The sequence below is a fragment of the Lagenorhynchus albirostris genome, chromosome 9, assembly GCF_949774975.1.
Source record: "Lagenorhynchus albirostris chromosome 9, mLagAlb1.1, whole genome shotgun sequence".
Lineage (NCBI taxonomy): Eukaryota > Metazoa > Chordata > Mammalia > Artiodactyla > Delphinidae > Lagenorhynchus > Lagenorhynchus albirostris.
Genome location: NC_083103.1, coordinates 34,894,000 through 34,910,884, shown reverse-complemented (window position 1 = coordinate 34,910,884; position 16,885 = coordinate 34,894,000). Strand labels below are relative to the sequence as shown.

The 16,885-nt window shown below is 39.7% G+C and overlaps 1 protein-coding gene across 2 annotated transcripts in view; it reads left to right on the top strand.

Moving 5' to 3' along the window:
- Window positions 1-16,885, top strand: part of NELL1 (neural EGFL like 1) — an 859,251-nt gene that overhangs the window by 596,943 nt on the left and 245,423 nt on the right. The window lies entirely within an intron of this gene.

Below are 16,885 nucleotides of genomic sequence, written 5' to 3'. Positions count from 1 at the left end.
GGCTCTGGCTGGAGCCTTACCTAGGGTACTTCATCTAGGTTTGATTTTTCAGATTGATAAAAGATGTAATTTCTGTGAAAAAGCATGGTGTCACAAATCAACTCTATGCCAAATACCAGAAAAAGATGTTGGAAAGCCTGGTTTATAAATAACGTGTTTACTCCACGTTATAAATAACGTGTTTACTCCACTTTACTCCCAGAGAAAAGTCTCTGGGATTGATCCTTTTCAAGGTATTCATGTTGTGATGGAATTAGGTTATTTGGATGCCAATTTTACTCTTGCCAGCAGCAAGGTACTTGTTGCACAGTAACTTCATCCATCTGTTCTTTTAGTTATTCACTTGTTCCTCAGTGTTGTTTGACCTCCACTGAACACTTGCTTTGAGCTGGGTGCTGTGCAAACCACTGAGGGTGCAGCTTGCCCATCAATGTCCTTTCTCTCCAGGATTCCTCGGGGCTGAGGGAATCAACAGTCATCCAGGAATTACAGTCATACCTTGTTTTATTGTTCTTCACTTTATTGTGTTTTTAACAACATCAAGCAAGTCTGTTGACACCATTTTTCCAACAGCATTTGTTCACTTCGTGTCTCTGTATCATTTTGGTAAAATTCTTGCAATATTTCAAACGTTTTTATTAGTATCTTTGTTGTGGTGATCTGTGATCAGTGATCTTTGATGTTATGATTGCAAAAAGATTACAACTTGCTGACGGATCAGATGGTGGTCAGCATTTTTTAGCAGTAAATTTTGTTTCATCAAGGTATGTACCTTGTGTTTTTAGACATAATGCTATGGCATACTTCATAAACTACAGTATGGTGTAAACATAAATTTTATATGCACTGAGAAACCAAAACATTTGTGTGACTCGCTTTATTGCAATTTTTGCTTTATTGTGGTGGTCTGGAACCGAACCTGCAGTATCCCTGAGGTACGAAAGGGAGTGTGATAAGTATTGTAATAGAGCTATAAGCAAGGCGCCATGAGAGCACAGAAGAGGAGAAATCAGAAATCTTCCCAGAGTAAGTTGTGCCTCTATGGGGGAGAGAGGGAGAGAGAGAGAGAGAGAAAGAAAAAGAAAGGAGAAGTAGGAGACAGAAGGGGAGGACCCTGACTGGGAGAGCTCTTAATACCATCACAAGCCACTTATCTGCCCATTACCTGATACAGCTTTTACTCTTAACTCCCATCCTTTCTTATTTGGCATGTAATTACTGTTGAACTCATTTTACGTACAAAACCTTGCCCTAATGATGTTTATCTAAAAGGTAAGATTTTCAAGGTTAAAGGGGAGCATCTGATTTTTCTGTGACGTGATTTTTTTGGAATGAACTCTTTACATTGATTAGTGAACCTGATTAGACACCTCATCGTAGTTGACTCTAATTCTTGTGATTAGGAAGATTTATTATTTTTCTTAAGCTCCTTCAAAGCCCAATGCTGCTCTTCAAAGCCTTTCTGGTTTTTTTCATGTTTTTCTGTCAGTATCTCTGTGAGCACGGCTCATCATTTTGTTCTTTCCAGCACCCTTCTTGTTTCCTTCATCTCTCTCAAATGCCTCCTTGATAGTGAACTAGATCTCTAGAAACATGTCATCTTTTCTTCCTTGGTGATCAGCTCCAGAGTGAACTCCCTGCTCCAATACCATTTTGATTTCTCACTCCTTCTGCAAATGGCCTTGCATTTCGTTTGACATTGTATCTGTTGCCCTCCTCAGTCACCTTTCATTCTAATGGCAGTGGCATCATCTACTCCCCTGTTGGCCCTGAGAAGCTGCCCATAGGCTAGGCTCTGCCTGGGATCTGTCGTAGTTGCACATCCCTCTTCTCTGTCACGGTAGCAAAAGGCATGCCCATGGCTCGAACGTTCACCACACTCCTCTGGTTCAGGTAAATAAACAAACCACCACAACAGCATTTCCAGTGAGAATAACCTTATCACTCTTCCACCTGATATTTTCATCTTCTTTTTCCAAGAAGCCACCTTTCTACAAAAAAGATTGTCAAACTCTTGATCTTCTCCAGTGAGCCTATTTCATGTCTGTTTAGAGCACTCCAGAAATGGGCAGCTGAGGGTATTAGCATGACTTGGCCATGGTTATTGTTTTCCTCCAGATTGACAGATGCTTTTTGTAGAATCCAGCTGAATTTCATTGGAAAAGAGCTTAAAATGCACAGGAGGAGGAAAGTACTTCTCTCAGGATCCCTGCTGAGCTGATAGCAGTCTATGCGAAGTCATCTATTTAAACAGAAATAAACATGCCTTGGGATTCCAGGAGCCTATTTTCAGCTTTATTAAGCTATTTTCGGGTTTATTAAGAAATCTGTGTTTAATTTTTCCAGACATCTTCAGTGTTGTTCATTTAGCTTTTCTCTGTGTGTAGATCAGTTAGAAACCTTGATGAGAAAGCAGACTTGGAATTCTGCCCCTCATGGAAACACAATGCGTTCAGAGAAGAATAAAGAACCTGGAAGACTTCTGAGGGCCTAGGCAGAAACTTGTACTTAACTGGCTTTTCGTGGGGAAAAGTATTCCTGGTCAGATGTTGCCTGTGCCTGGGTCCTGGAAGATTTCACTGTTGGGTATTTTTTTCCTTTTAAAAGGTCCCTCGGATTTATACAGCTTGGTCACCTGTAATAAGTCATACACTGCTCTAGGCCAGGGTCAGCTCTGTGTGTGTGTGGGGGGGGATAGTAAATATTGTAGTTTTTGTGGGCCACGTGGTCTCTGTTACAAGCATTCAATGCTGTCATTTTAAAGCAACGGGAGCCACAGACAATAAATGTGACTGGGTTCTAATAAGACTTTACTTATGGACACTGCAATTTAAACTTCACATAATTTCCATGTCATGTAATATGACCCTGATATCATAGGACTTTCATTTGCCAGAAGGCGAATTAGGCAGTGAGCCTGAAAACACAAATAATGAAAATTATGTCAAGTTCTAAGGGAGGAAGAAAGAAAACAAAACAAAACAAGGGTACTGTAACTGAGAGCAACTGGTGGTTGAAGGACTGAGGATGTGGGTTGCTTGAGATAATCAGGGAAGGCTTTTCTGAGGCGGCATCTGAGCTTATCTCTGCATGATGCCTGAGAGACGTGAACATCTCGTGCAAGTAGCAGGAACAGGGAAGGGAAAGCACTGAGTCAGGCAGAGCTCCGGGCATTTGAAGAAGCAAGACGACTGGTTTCGCTGGAGAGGACATTGCCTGGCCCTCCTCTTTCCCTTCTGCAATGAGAGAGGGATGTGGTGATGGTCAGCTAGGATTCTGGCTCAGATGAAGGGCTTTGGGATTCATTCAGGTACCAGTGCCAGACCATAGGTAGGTTTAAAGTTGGAGAGTGATGGGAAGTGGTTCAAGAATTTGGACAGGTCACTTTGGCTGCTGGGTGGATGAGAGATTGAGGTGGGGGAATGAGAGTGGAGGCCAGGTGGTCGGGAAAAGTGGTTAGGAGGCATGTCTGAAATACAGTCTTTTCCATTTACTTTCCTAACACTTTTCTTAAGGTCTGTATCTGACAGAGGCTAAGGAGACAGTGAGGAAAAGTGATAAAATATATAGCTCAGGTTGAACTACCAAATGAGATTTGCATCAATAACACTACCAAGAAATTAAGTCCATATTATACTCTGTAATGGCCTATATGGATATGGAAAAAGAATCTAAAAAAGAGTGGATATATGTGTACGTATAGCTGATTCACTTTTCTGTATACCTGAAACTAACATAACATTATAAATCAACTATACTCCAATAAAAATTAAAATACTTTTTTTTTTTTTTTTTTTTTTTTGTGCGGTACGCGGGCCTCTCACTGTTGTGGCCCCTCCCGTTGTGGAGCACAGGCTCCAGACGCACAGGCTCAGCGGCCATGGCTCACCGGTGCAGCCGTTCTGCAGCATGTGGGGTCGTCCCGGACCAGGGCACAAACCCGCGTGCCCTGCATCGGCAGGCGGACTCCCAACCACTGCGTCACCAGGGAAGCCCAAAAGAAAAATTTTTTTAAAAAGAAGTTAAGTCCACATTATTTCTATTACCTCAGCAGTGCTCACAAGGACAGCTAACTATCTTGGGGGTGCTTGCTAGGTGTGGCATTATTTCATTTCATGTTCACAGAAATTCTGTGAGGCTGGTGTCTTTATCCACTCTATAGATGAAGAAACTAAATTGTAATAGGTTCTGCAATGAGCCAAGAGGTCTCAAAACTGGTAGGTGGCAGAGGGAGTCTAGGACCCACGCTTGTCTGACTCTTAAGTATGTGATCTTTGCCTTTATGTTTCAGTTATCTGTTACTGCACATCAAACAACCTGGAGTGCTGTGGCTTAAAACAACAATGGTTTATTCTTTCTTGTGATCTTGGGGTTGGCTGGGCTCAGTGAGCGGTTCTTCTGCTCAGTGTGTTGTTAGCTGGGATTATGCGTGAGGCTACAATCAGATGGTGGCTCATCCAGGGCATGGAACGTCCAAGATAATCTCATCCTCCTGGCAGTTGATGCTAGTTGGCTGAGGCATCTCTGTTCTCCTCCATGTGACATGTCAGCCATCGTTAGGCTAGACAGGCTTTCTTACTGCATGATGGATGCGCTCCAAAAGGGAGCAATGTGGAAAGACAAGCCAGGCCCAGTGTGTAAGTGCTTATCAAGCTCTGCTTCTATGATACTCATTGAGGTCATTACCTCAGAGCAAGTCATACCGCCAAGCCCAAAATTAAAGTGAAAAGAGAGGGACTTCCCTGGCGGTCCAGTGGTTAAGACTCCATGCTTCCAATGCAGGGGACATGGGTTCGATCCCTGGTCGGGGAACTAAGATCCCACATGCCGTATGGTATGACACAGCCAAAAAATACAGTAGAATAGAATGGAATAGAATAGAGTACAGTAGAATAGAATAGAATAGAATAGAACAGAACAGAATAGAATAGAATAGAATAGAATAGATAGAATAGAAAGAATAGAATAGAATAGAAAGGAGATTCTACATGAGAGGTGGGTTCATTAGGATCCACCAATAACAATGACATTGTTATTCTAGCTTCTGCCTTTATACAGAAATATATGGAAACTATTTCCTCTTTTGTGATACATCAGGACTCTTCTCAGCAACTAAGGATAAGCCAAGGCACCAGATATGTATTGATCCATGTGTTAACCAGACATTATTGTTACATAATAGTTATTGTTCCTACTATGAGTGAAGCTAGGAACAGTGTGCTAGGAATTGTGAGTAAAGAAAAGCTGGTTCTTTCCTCAAGGTGATTAGAGTCTAGAAGAAAACATGTATGATGCTATCAGATGAGTACCTAAAAAATACAGATGTGTGTTTGTGGATAGAAATACACCTTAAGATATATTTCAAATTGCTCTTATTGGAGGCCTGGATACATTTCAGAAAGATGTTCTTCTTATAAAAATATACCTTTTTCCAGGTTGGTATGATTTTTTATATCGTGGAAGAAATTGAAGCATTTATTCTTCCAGAAAATTAGAGGGCATTGTGAAAAGTCAATTTTTGTCAAAGATGAACTAATATCCAAGTCCACTATTTTAAGAAGGAGAACTGCATCTGCTAACATGACCTTCAGCTTTATTTGATCTCTGAAACCTAGCAGTCAGCTTCCTATAAAAAAAACAACATAAAAAAGCCACTGGCATGAAAGCTTCTAATTTACTCATCACGTGTATGACAGCTCTCTAAGCAGTATAAACTTTTACATACAGTAGATGCTCATTTAATGTTAATATCTAAGCTGGCATCTGCTGTTCATTGTTATGGTATAGGTGTTTGGTATTCTAATGAGATTTAAAAACAAACAAAAAGTTACAATAGCATTTAACATGTGCTTACAATATTTCAGGCACTGTCAAAATGTCTTCTTTGTATCATTTCCTCTTGCCTTTGTGCATGTCTGTGATGTAGGTACTGTAATTATCTTCATTTCCTAGGTAGAAAAGTTTTACGGAAAAGAGTTAAGTAACTTGTCCAAGAGACAGGCCTTGAACCTTGGACCTTTTGATTCCCAAACCCATTCTTTTTACCCCATATGTAACACAGACGTAGCAAGAGCTTGTAATGGGAAAGAACATTGGAATGGCCTTCAGGAGACTTGAATTCTAGTCCTTTGGGCTGAACTAACTAGCCATGTGATCTCAGATAAATCAACTTTTGCTTGAAAAATAAAATTTAACTCTCTTCTCTAAAGCACAGACATTTGCAGCCCATATTTTTATGCTAATTTAGAGCCTACATTTTCTTCACGGCTTACACTGTATCTTCTGTGCTCCTAATCTCCCTTATCCTACTGTGTTTTCTTGTTTTTTGTTTACTTAGCCTTTTCACCTTCTAATATTCTATATTCTGTATCCTCTGCTTAATTATTCTCCATTGTTTATCTTCTGTCTCTCCTATTCAGGGGTGCAGACTCCAGTGAGGGCAGGGACCTTTGTCTGCTTTGCTTCAAGGTGTATCCCAAGTGCTTCCAAAAGTTCCCAGCACATAGGAGGCCCCCAATAAATGTATAGTCATTCCTGTTAAGGAATGTGGTGGTGGAAGATAGGAAGAGGCATTCCAGGACGAAGGATATGGTGTAAGAAAGGACAATAAAACATTGGATATCTTGGTCTTTTAAGACATTTCATTTATGTGAGGAAGTAATACGGGAAGAAGATGGACCCATGCAGAGGAGGCACAGTGGAGAGGTCTTCAGTGCCACACAAGAGAGTCCAAATTTGATTTGTTAGGTAATAGAAAGCCACTTTGATCACCAAGATTTACTCAGCCACCAAAATTTCCAGGGTGGCATCATTTGTTCTAAGAGACAAACCTTGAGGCTTAATTGTATTTTGAAGCAACATTTAACTTTCTTCTCTGAATGTGTGGTCAGTCTTTCCTTGGGAATGACAGGAGGCATCAAGGAAATAAGAAATGATGTTTTACTCGGAGCTCAGTGTGAAAAATGTGCAGGTGAAGATGTGCTATTCTTTATTTATGGTTATTGAATTCAAAATTTAGCAGTAAAAATCTGCTATTTAAAGGATTGCTACACTGCAAAAGACTTGAGAAGCACGTAGATTCTAGGGGTACTTAGAGAATCGTTTGATGCCTGTTGGGTGACAAGCATAAATGCATTCAAATTAGTCATTATTGCCATTCTAGCAAGTAAAATGCAGCAATGTGTTTATCAAAAGGACGTTTCCACGAGATATGAAGAGAATATGATAAATAGCAGAGCAAGTGCGTCATGCTACAAAGCCATGTGGTGACCAGAGGCTATCAAACTGCATCCACTGCATAGTCTAAGGCAATATAGATTTTATGTATATATTACATTTCTTATAAACATTTCATAAGCATCATTTTAAGAAAATAGCTGCATGTTTTTCTATTTTGAGCATTTACAATCATCTTAACCTTTCACACACTTTTGGACATTTCAGTTTCCAAATTCTCATAATCGTAACTAACTCTGCAGTGAATATCTTAGTGCACATTTTTCCATATTGATTGTTTTCCAACGAGACCGTACTCACAGTGGAATTAGTGGGTCAAAGGATATGAATTGTTTTGCATCAATTCTGTCTGCTAATTTGGCTAGTGAAAACTGGTACTTGTTAATGTTTTTTTTAATTACTAATGAGGCTGAAATTATGTTGATTAGCCAGTTGTTTCCTTTTCTCTGAAATGTCTGCCCATGTCCTTGCACCTTTTATCTATTGGAGCCTAGTGTTTTTCATTTGGATATGACACTCAGAATTCTGCATCTTCAAAGGCTGAGTCTTTGGGTCAAGCCAAATTGTCACTATAACTGAAACAATTAATCAACTCATTGGAGCAGCTGGTCAATCTCCTGATGTGATGGGTCATTTCATCCATACAAGTGGATCAATTTAGTGATACATCTGGTGGAATAAAGGTGCACCATGCACCTTGCATCATGTTAGGAAGTAGAGCTGAAAATCTGGACATAAACTGCATCAACTAGTTCGACTTGCTCATGAGTTCACACGCATCTCCTTTCTGATTCTTTCCAAAGTATAATAATGGTGATGACGGGAAGTTCAGGAAACTTCTGTGTGTGCACTAAGAGTCTCTGCACGAATTGCAGTATGTCAACCTTTTTATCTTCTTTTGAGTTGGAGGTTCTGAAAGCAATCTTCTCCTTGAAATTAACATCCTCGATTCTCTCCTTTCAGTGATGCTTTGCCAGATGAAACTCTCATTGACTTCACTTAATAAATGAGAAAGCTCATTCTCTCATTTATCATAGGTTGTACTCTGCAATTGGATTTATGCCAGAATCAGAGATAAGGAGATTATAGGAAAGTGTATGAAATTATGAATGCAAGGTTATTTATACTTCGGGTGCAAGGGGAATATATTTTTTCCCATCTGATTTTTTTTAATTAGCCGTGGTATCTTTCAACTTTACCATTGTGACTCTGAGATGTAATAACATTTAGGGACAATAGAAGCCAAAGTCATCAGGCATAAAAGGGGTCTGAGTTTTTTTAATCTTATTTGATGCCGTGAGTGGAAATTAGATTCTTTAACTATAGGTTTGTTCTATGAAGAATTAGGATGTTGACAGTGTGTCTCTTCTCATTATTTCCTTTTCAGTTATGCAATTTATTTATGTGTTTCTTTGGATATTTGCTCTAAAAATGAACACTCTGACTGCATTACTGCTGCATTATTGCTCTGCTTGAATGGTCCTTGGTGACTCTGCATCAGGGGATACAATTTTCTCACGAAAGGTGTCATGGCTGTGAACACTGACAGCTCTTTGGCTAATTAAAATTTAAAAGATGTTAGTATCCATGAAGCTTTAATAGATTTATACCTGATCTGTTATGGATGGAAATAGTCCATTTAATCCATTTGCAGCTAGCCCCTAATACATACATGCATGTGTGTGTGTGTTTTTTAATGAGATAAAAGCAAATTCAGATAACAGGAAAAAATAATTTCCTTTTACAAAATTATTTTGTACCCATTCCCAAGCACACATACATATTTATAGATACACACACGCGCGCACACACACACACACACACACACACACACACACACACGAAAAGAACAATGGCTCATGGTGAATATGTAATTGTTTTGGACTCAGGCAGACATGATTCCTTTCTAGGCAGTCTGTTCTGAACATCTATCTACTGCAGTGGAGCAGAAATCTAACCACATCCCTCAAAAGCTAGCCCAGGACAGAAGCATTCATTCTGTGATCTACCATGATAAAATATGGTGATGCATTTCCCTAGCTTTAATTCTAAGCTAAAAGCCAAAAGCTTTTTATGTCTTTTCAGAAGAGAGCTTCATCTGAACCACTGCTTTAAACTAGCAGATTGAACCACAGTTCAGCAGCCTGCAGCTCAAATGGTCAAGTTGAACCCAAGATCAATTTTTAATTGGTCAGCGACAGAAGCAAGTAAAACTAGCATTCAGAATTAATTTCTTAAAGATAGTGAGTATGGTTCTCTATTCTTATTTCGACTCAGAAGGATTCCGAGCTATTGGTCACAGGTAGCAACCAAACTAAACAAAAAGCTTGTGTGAAACCAAGTGCTTAGCATTACTAAACACATGTAGGAAAGACCACGGGCTGTGTAGAATCAGACAGCTCTAGGTTGGAACCTTGGCCTTGTCACTTACCACCGAGGGACTTTGAGAAAGTTATTCAACTGCTCAGAGTCTCAGTGTCTTCATCTATAAAATGGGGATAAAACAGTAAATACCTCCTGAGGTTGTTGTAAAGCTGAAAGGAGAATCTGCATGTAAAGGAGGCTATGATGTATCACGGTGTGGAGTTATCAAAGATAACAATATTGGTGGATGTAGCATCAACATTGTGTAAAAGGAAGCCAACCTGACTTGAAAATTGAGGTGCTGAGCTAAGACACCGAGGAAGAAAGCTGCTGAGAATGAGGGCAAATTCAGCCTCCCTAGACTCTCCCTCTGTGAGGGCTTCTAGGAGGGCATCCAGGGGAAATGTGACCTGTAAGACCCCGCGTTTCTTTGTCAGATTTTGAAGAAAAATGCCTAAAGTGTATATGTGAATGGAAATGTGATGGAACAGCATCAAATATCTCTGTAAGGAATGATCGATGAGTGTCTTATTCTCTTACCGTAGAGCATGTGATTTCATTTCCAAGATTATTGTCTTCTAGGAAGAAGAGAGCATCAAGAGATTATTTTTTATTTCATTTCTATAAAATTCCGTTTTCCTTTTCTCTCCATCCTCCCCAACATACTACCACTTCTTCAACTTTACCTTCAAGTTTTATTTAGCAGTGGGAAACCATTTTCTTATGACATTACCTTTTGATAAAATCATAAGCCACTGACATTATTTCTAATTATACCCAGTGAATGGTTTAATTTCCTCTTTGAACTGCTTAGGTGCTGTATGTCAAACATGTTTCTTTTGATCATCCCATGGGGTTGATACCGCGTTATAGGAATTTCATCAAAAGGAAGAGTATTGTGGAGCAATGAGGCTCTAACGTGCCTTGAAGAAAGCAAAGTTCCTAGGTAGAGTTAACCTTCAGACAAGCCCAAGGAGCCCCCATTTTTCAGAACATTTACTATGCGCCCCACACTATGTTAAACACGTAACATAGGTATACTTTTATTTCAGTTTTACATCTGCTCTTTGGAGCAAGTGTAATTTATCGTAATTATCCTTATTTTATTAATTCAGAGACGTAAGGTAACATTCTCAAGGTCACACAGCAAGCAATTGGTATAACTTCTCTTTGATTACAGCTCAAACGCCAAAGCTCTCTTCCTCACCCTATACTGTCGCTTAAAGCCTAAAGAATAGTTTAAACGTATATTTTCTGAATGTAACACGTTTTTTTTTCATTTCATACAATGATTTTTAAAATGTTTCACCTTCCTGCTCTTCATTACTCCCACTTTCTCAGTGACAAGAACTGATTTAAAAACAAATATTTTGTCAAGAAGAGTTCCTCTTTAGCCTTTCCTAATTGATGAGTAAACTGGCAACTTTTAGAAAATGTAAGTTATTTTTAATCATTCATGATAAAGAACCAACTCTTCTTCATTCCAGTCATTATTCCAATGTTTATGAGCTTAATGATGTAGCTTTATATTAGATAAGGATAGGAGCTACAATGTCTTCATCTTAATAAAGGCATTTCTACTTAATGTTTGTAATGTGTAAGGGGCTGTGATAAGTGCATTATATTCATTTTTTAAACTTTACAAAAACTGTGTGAGAAAACTAGTATTAGATCTCATTTAATACATGAAAGAAGTGAGGTTGAGAGGAACTATTTACTTGTTCAAGTTAAGTTATATAAAACTAGTAAGTAGCAGAGCTCATACTTGAAACCAGATCTGTCTGGCCTTAAGTATGTGCACTTTCTTTTACGCTTATTGTAATAATATCAGTGTTCACTCTCACTGTGAACTAGTGTCCAAACAGGCTGATAATGACAATAACACCTTGACATTTAGTGTTGTGTCAAGAATAACAGAAACTTAACTCAGCAAATAGTCACCGAGTGGCTACTACGTGTCAGGCATTAGCATAAGCAGTGGATCCAAAGCAAAGCAAAAACAAACGTGGTGCCTGTCCTCTTGGGTCCTTATAATCTTGTGGGAAGACATAGATCAATTCAAAGAATTAGTTAATGACAGTTGTGATACATGCTGTAAAAATAATACAGGCTATCACAAGAGTGTGTGACTGTAAACTGACCTAGTTTCTGGGTCAACAAAGGCCCCTGGTTTCTGGGGAAGTAATCATTGGTTGAACCAGGAAGAAGGTATAGGAATTAGCTGATGTCCCTTTCTTTTTTTTTTTTTTTTTTTTTAAATCCGGTAGGGTTGATGACATATTATAGGAATTTAACATAGGGTGGTGGTTTGGAGGGGTGGCGGCCAAGCAGGCAATGATGTTACAGCCTGTGTGCACGTTAAGAGGCAGGAAGGACTTTGAATTTTGGAGTGGAAGAGGAGGATGCTGATGAGGTAACAGGACTAGATCCTGCAGAGCACTGAGTGCATCTTAGCCATTTTCTTTCTTTCTTTCTTTTTTTTTTTTTTTTGCGGTATGCGGGCCTCTCACTGCTGTGGCCTCTCCTGTTGCGGAGAGGCTCTGGACACACAGGCTCAGCGGCCATGGCTCACGGGCCCAGCCGCTCCGTGGCATGTGGGATCTTCCCGGACCGGGGCACGAACCCGTGTCCCCTGCATCGGCAGGCGGACTCTCAACCACTGCGCCACCAGGGAAGCCCTTAGCCGTTTTCATCTGTATCTGATGGGTGCTGCGAACCCATCCAAAGGTTTAATGTGTGTACAGTCTGTCATTCAAGTTGGCTGAGCTTTCCTTTCCAACTTCAGTGCATGGACTGCAGACACCAAGCAAGCAACCCGTGTAGTGGCTTTATGAGCTGAAAACCAATCTGTGTGTTTCAGTAAGGAAATCTGTAGCTGTACTTGTTTCTCACATAGTGTTTAATGACTGAAGCAGCTTATTGATGCTATCAAGAAACTGATACATTTGTAAAAAAAAATGCATTATCCATGCTATAAAATTAAATGTTGCATTGCAGAGCAATATACTAAATATCTCCTTAGTCAATTTTTGTAAACTAAATGTTATAAAATTACATTGGAGCACAGAGGCAGCACAAATCCATGGGAAATATATTTCTTTAAGAAGTCTATTTTGTTAGCCCGTATTTATTTTTTATTTTTTTTTGGTCTCACTGCACAGCATGTGGTATCTTAGTTCCCTGACCAGGGATGGATCCCGTAACCCCTGCACTGGAAGCGTGGAGTCTTAACCACTGGACCACCAGGGAAGTCCCCTGTTAGCCTGTATTGATAGGCAGGTTTCAATTACCTTTTTACAAAAGTGTGTATTTTCCATGCCTGGGAAAAGATGTACATTCTTTTCCCCATGTTTTTCTCTATATTTGTGTATGTCTATTTGGGGCTTTGAGGGCATATGCATTTTAGCAACTGCTTTGTGTGGTATGTTAGCATAAAATCAGATATGTATTCTTTATCTTTTTCTATACAAATATAAATAACCTGTCCCTGTGTAGCCAGGATTCTGTTTTTAAAATCTCTAAAATAGATCGTGGATATAAGTACCTAGATTACTTTTCAGTGCAAGAACTGGAACTGTCCCCAAAGCATTCTGAGCATGTCCTGCATGATTGGATAATCCCAAAATTTTGCATAAAAAGAGGTTGAATAACCTCTTCTTATCCCTAGAGAAATAACAGCATTTACTGAGCACCTATTTTGTGGTAGGTGCTTTACATATTGTCTTGTTTAATTCTCACAACCAAGAGTGAGTACCATTATTACCCTGTTTTATAGATAGATGAACTAAGACGCAGGAAGATTAAGTAACTTGTTCTATCCACACAGCTAATAAGGGTTAGAGCTTAGATTGAACCAGGCAGTCTGATTGGAGAGTCCATATGCTTAGCTTCTACCTAGCAGTGCACTATTCCAATGTGAGATGGCTCTTTTAGAAAGGATGTTTTCTTTTATATGGTAGCTTTTTTCTCTCTTTCTTTTTGGAAGGACCATTTTGTGCAGCTTGATGTTAACACATATCCCCTCAAATATACTTACTCCCCCAGAAAAATAATTAAATGATAATACTGATGAAAATAATAGCAGCTGGCATTAATCAAGCCCTAATTATATGCCAGACCCTGGGCTCCTACTTTAAGTGTCACATTTCCTTCTCATTTCTATGAGAATTCCATTTTTTATAGATTATGACGCAGAAGCTTAGATTATAGTAGATTCTTCTTGGAGTGGCAAAGGTAAGAATGCAGATTATGTCTGAGCAAGGTGCAAGCCCGTGCTTTTCACCCAGTACACAGAATTGTCTCAACTCTATACCCTTTCATGTGCAGTGCAGTTATGGGTACCTATAAAAGCCAGGGATGGATAAGGGAAACATTTTATAGTTTATCAAAACATGAGGTCTGGCACTGCAGTTTTTTAAAACCCAGCAATTAATTAAGCCATCTCCTCTTTCTCACCTCTGAGGGGAGATGGAGATCATAGGATGTCCTTCCTCTGTATAAGAAGCCGTCTGTATTTGGAGTCTCCCTCCACAGCTTCCCCTTCTCTATGATGAGTGAGCTTGAAACCATTCATGCATCTGCACCCATGTGATTTTTTTCCAGTAGGGTTATCTGACAGTCAGTTCTCAAGACCCTGCTAGGTTTTTCCTTTTTAAAATTCAGGTTTGTAAAATCTTCCCTGGTAATGGAGCCTGACGATCTGACTACCTGTCTCTGAGCACTGACCATGGGACAGGCTCAATGTCACCTGTCATTCAGGATTCATGGAGGTGAATGAGGCGTGATTCCTCCTTCTAAGAGGCATCAACTTAAGTGAAAGAGGTAGAAAAAAACTCGGAGTAAATGTGACCTTGTCTTCTATGAGGAAGATGACCTTAGATCTCCTCTAATAAAAGTCCTATTTTCATGCCTTTAACTTTTTGACTTTGGCAATTTCCAAGCAACTCCAAAGACTATGAACGTGACATACTTCTCAACCTTGCTGATACGCTGAATTGGGTCTTTTACATTTGAGAGTCAAGTCATTAGGCACTCTGGAAACAGACGGTTGTTCAATTACTCATTCAACAAATGTTGATGGAGCATCTCTGGGGAGAGCTCACACTCCAGAGTCCTCTTTCCCCAGTTCCCACTGTCACCAGCTCTGCAACCTTGAGCAGCTTCCTTGGTTTTATCAACCTTTATCCTCATCTGTGAAATGTGGATGGTAATAGCACTGTTGCCAGAGAGTTGTGGTGAGATCATATAAATAAAGCACTCGAAGACCATGCCTGAGGCACGGTAAGGCTTCAGTAAAGGTGAGCTGTTACTATTAATAGCAGCACTTTCCAGGCACTTCACAGGGTGCTGAAATGAAATGAGCAAACCCATATGCTTTGCATCCATGGCAGAGAGAGAGAGAGAGAGAGAGAGAGGGAAAGAAAGGTCCCTGCTCTCTTGAAGCCAAAGTTTGAGGAAATGAAAGAAGGCTCAGCATGACTGGAGCACAGAAAGCAGGGGAAGTGATGGTGGATGAAACTAGAGAAGGGGATGGGAACCTTGTCAGTTTAAAAGTCGGCCTAGGGCTTCCCTGGTGGCGCAGTGGTTGAGAGTCCGCCTGCCGATGCAGGGGACACGGCTTCGTGCCCCGGTCTGGGAAGATCTCACATGTCGCTGAGCGGCTGGGCCCGTGAGCCATGGCCGCTGAGCCTGCGCATCCGGAGCCTGTGCTCTGCAAAGGGAGAGGCCACAACAGTGAGAGGCCAGCGTACCGCAAAAAAAAAAAAAAAAAAAAAGTTGGCCTAAATCCTTAAAGCAGTGGGAAGCCACTAAAGTGGTTAAGAAAGGGAGGGGACATTTTCTATTTATATGTGGGAGGATTAATGGCTGATGGATGGGTGGCTCAGAAGAAGGGTACAGTAGATGTAGCATGAGAGCTCTTAGTCAGTATGTGAAATAGCCTCAAGTGTAAACACTTGCATGCAGTGCAAATATGACAGGTGTTAAGAGGCAGGAAGGAATAAGAGAAACATTTTATTCTTTATTGAAATAGGAATTGCCCAGTGTCACACAACTAGTAAGTGGTGAGGCTGAGATTGGAAGCAGAATTCATGCTCTTAGCCCCATGATCTTGCTTAATGATCCAGGCAAGACACAATGGTAGCTTGGACCACTATGGAGGCAGTGATGGTGGAGAGGAGATTCAGTAAGTGTTCAGGTCGAAGAATGGACAGAACTGGGTGAAGGATTGAAAATAGCAAATAAGCCAGGCTCTGTCTCTCTATGTGACTCTACTTAATTTCGTGCTTGTAAAGGGTCTGATGGAGATCCCTGAAATTTCTCAGATGTCACTGCATTACGTGATCTCAAATATGTTGTTAAAAATATTTATGCATCTTAGAGACTTGCAAAGGTCTAGAAAATTCTTTCTAAATGATTGCCACTTTTTTTTGAGAATATTTAGAATCTTTTCATTGTTTGTCCACAGAGTTAGTCACCTTCAAAGTTGGATATAATAAACAGCATTTTACCCCCAATATATTGGGTGGTGGTTTTGCTTGTTTTCTGCCTCTAAACATATTGCAAATCTTTCAAACTTTTGAGCCAGTTAAGGGAGTCACTCTGTTTTTCTTTTGTTTGCTTATTTTTGTTTTTGTTTCTTTGGTCTATAGAGAAGTTTTAAAAAGAAATGTTAAGTTGCAAATAATACAATGACCTTTCAACAGTTATCTTACACTCTTACCATATGGATGTGTTAAGTTTGCTTCTCATTTTAAAGGGTTTAGTGTTTCTTAGTACATATTTGGACTAGTTTCTGAACATGAGTTTTTCAACAATATGTTAGCTTTTAGTAATATCCTCAATATGCCAGCTTTCTCTTCTTTTTGTGTCAGCCATATCTCTAATCCTCCCTGTTCCCACAGTTAAGTCCCTGATTTTTAAATCCTGCTAATACCCAGGAGACTTCTTTTGGAAAATTTCTAGCTTGAAAAAAAATGTCAAATTATGACTTTTATTTGACATTATGCTACCTAAAATTCTTGCAAACAGGTTGAGGAGATCCTTTTTTTTTTTTCACACATTTAAAAAGGTTATTTTTTCTCCATTACTGAAGATTAAAATATGACCAGTGAAATAATCTTTGGAAACATTGAACAATAAAAGGAAGGAGAAAAATCACTCATAGCATAATATCACTATTTAGAGATTATCATTGTTTATGTGTTGATATATTTCCTTCTAATCCTTTTTCTGTATTTAGTGTCACAGTTATGGTGGAGGTCCAGTCCATAACATGCAGGGGTGA